Raw genomic sequence first — 2,867 nt, forward strand, 5'->3', positions numbered from 1 at the left:
GTAAGTTTTATCAATTTAATAAAGTGAGAATTAACCGTTGTAAATGATAACAAATAATAAATAATGATCAAAATTTAACAAACAGAAAAGTCTTTGAAAATGGCACAGGATAAATAAAGCTTTATCAAAAATGTAATTTAATCTGAAAAATGAATCTCAATAATCTCAATGAATAATCTCAATAAATAAATTATTAAAAAATGTAAAGAAAAATGGGAGGAATGTGGCAAAACTATGAAAAATAATCTATGTCCCTACTGAGCTGCCATACTTATCAAAAAGGTGAAAAATCCTAAAGAGATAAAAAAAATGTAAAGGGAATGAGCTACATCACCCAATATGACTTCTATCAACACTCTAGAGTTAATCTGAAAATATCAATACTAATTCTAGGTTCTAAAAATAACTGACCCAGAAAATAAACAAGACCCAAAAATAAATAATAAATAGTGGTTCTAGAAAATAAACCTGTTATCTACATATCCCTAGACCAGGCAGGACTTGGAAAGGGAAACTAAATTTACTTTAAATACCCTACATCCTAACTGTTTCCTAACATGTGAAAAACGTGAAACTAAATCTAAGCCAAAACCTAGAGAACTGTTAAACCATAAGGTTTTCTTAGTCCACTAAGTATCTAATCAAATAGTGCTCATAAACCATAAGGTTTTCTTAGCACAGAAAAGAGGAACTAACCATGAGGCTGTGTTCCCCAACCCAAGTGAAGAAAACTACACGAACACGGGTTTAAATACCCTGACAAGGCCCAAAATAAAAGCCAATGACTATCAAAGATCCTAAAGCTAAATTAACCAATCAGAACGCAGGTATCAAAAGTACTACGGAAAGACTGCCAACATGGATGACACTTCCTGTTTAAAAAGTAAAACATGTGGAATGTCAACTCATGTCCTAACTTATAAAAGACAAATAATAAAGGACTTTTACGTAAGTAACAACTGAAAACAAATGGTAAATAGAATTATCAGACTGAAATACCAGCAAATACTTGTAAGATAAGAATTACGAAACGATGGCTATGAAATAAAAATCTAAACCACTACACATGGTTAATTTATGAGGTAAAAAAATCGAATTCTTCATTGATAAAACTTATTTTGATATAAAATATTGTATTTTCAGTGAAAAGTTATTCAGATAGTGTTTGTAATTTTTTTTAAACAGAAATCTTGGAAATTCGAAACTATGGTATTTCTTAGCTCTACCGTACATTTTTGAATAGGCGCAAACTTGAAAACGCGCGAGACGTTAGAAGTGGGAATTTGTAGTGTGGAAGAATCAGTATTTGTTGACTGTGATCTATTATTTGCATAGTTACTGTGCCGTTTTCGTATTGCATAATTTTATTTCGATCGGGTTCAATATTCTGTTTATACTAATTATGGTAGCCATGCGGTTTGCCTGGCGTTTTGGCTGTGAAGTTTGGTGATGTTGGCCTCCCTAAGGAGTAAGTTTTATATTGTTTTACTTGAATTTATATCTAACTTGATCATCTGTATCTAACAGTATTATGCAATATCTTTTATCATGTTTAAATTCTGCAACTACAATGTTTTGTAAAACCGCGCATTTCCAGCATGCGATGGGCATAGGCCTGTTTAGCTCACATTTTAAAGTTACGCATTTAATTTTGTATGATTGCTTATGATTTTGATATTTTGTCAAATTCTTATTATGCTTTTGTAATTTGTAGTTTTTTCACCCTCTCATAAGGTGTGTCCAATAAACAGTACAGTCACTGATCTTTGTCAACTTTTAAAGAAAATAACAGAATATGAAGAAGGAAGACTACATATAGGATCGATCTACTTCATAACTGGTGAGTGACAAAAAATGGAGACAATAACTGAGTCAGAAATCTGTCTGTAAATGTTACTTTCTATTTGTAAAAAAACAAATTAAAGCACATTATAATAAATTAATATGTCTCTTTTTTAATGCAATTTTTGTCTAACTTTGCTTTTAGTTTGGATCCAACCATATAACATACATTAATTATAGACTGAGACTCAAAACTCTCATAGGCCTGATTGATCTACAAAATGGCGATCCAAGAAAATAGGCTTAAATTCCACTCAGAATTTTTAAATTTGGAAGTGTCTCTGATGCAAAATTAAATGAATCTAAAATGCAAGAAAATACAAAAAAGTCTTATGTTTTACAATCATGGGTACTTTCAGAAAATCTTTCTTTTTGAAGGAAAAAGAGAAGCAGTTCACAAAATGTTGATGAGCAGAAGAAAAGAAACTCTGGCTGCACAAAAATCTGAGCTCTTGAAAAAGAAACAAAAAAAAAAGAAATGAAAATATGAATGATATTCAATCAAAGGATCCAAATGATGAAATTCTGGAAATTCCACATGGAGAGACAATAAGGATTTTTGAATTGACCATCTCTGCTCGAACTGCTTGAAAGCACTGAAAACTGTTTCCCTGGTGCTGAACAAACTTTTCTCCTAGACTGGAATTAAAAACTGTTCAATTTCTGGCATTAAAACACAATTTGAAACATGCTGAGGAAGGATCCCCCTCTCCTTTTGACCAAGTAAGGTTAAACATTCTGCAAAGAGTTGCATTTGAATTGAATTTTTTTTATACTTTTACCAGGAATGAACTACATTACTCATTTTATACTATGGTTTAATGTGTCAGATTGTCTATTTTAATTTTTTTAACAAAGATTTTGTTGCCATGGTTGGAAAACAAACAACATTTCTGTAAAATCTTTCAAGATACTGTATTATAAATCATCTACTGTTACTTTTTTTAGCATGACTTCATGCATTTTCATGAATAAACATGAATAATAATATTTCATATTTTGTTTACGAATAAGCAAGAATATTC

The 2,867-nt window shown here is 30.8% G+C and overlaps 1 long non-coding RNA gene across 1 annotated transcript; it reads left to right on the forward strand.

Moving 5' to 3' along the window:
• The first annotated feature begins 1,320 nt into the window (after nucleotides 1–1,320).
• LOC134259593 (uncharacterized) lies at nucleotides 1,321–2,640 on the forward strand. Its single transcript, XR_009990381.1, has 3 exons — nucleotides 1,321–1,468; nucleotides 1,735–1,840; nucleotides 2,221–2,640. It is a non-coding gene; the product is annotated as an uncharacterized LOC134259593 (long non-coding RNA).
• The last annotated feature ends 227 nt before the right edge of the window (nucleotides 2,641–2,867 follow it).

Source organism: Saccostrea cucullata, unplaced genomic scaffold, assembly GCF_032062105.1.
Source record: "Saccostrea cucullata isolate Sc308-1 unplaced genomic scaffold, CSIRO_AGI_Scuc_v1 ctg12610, whole genome shotgun sequence".
NCBI classification, from domain to species: Eukaryota; Metazoa; Mollusca; class Bivalvia; order Ostreida; family Ostreidae; genus Saccostrea; species Saccostrea cuccullata.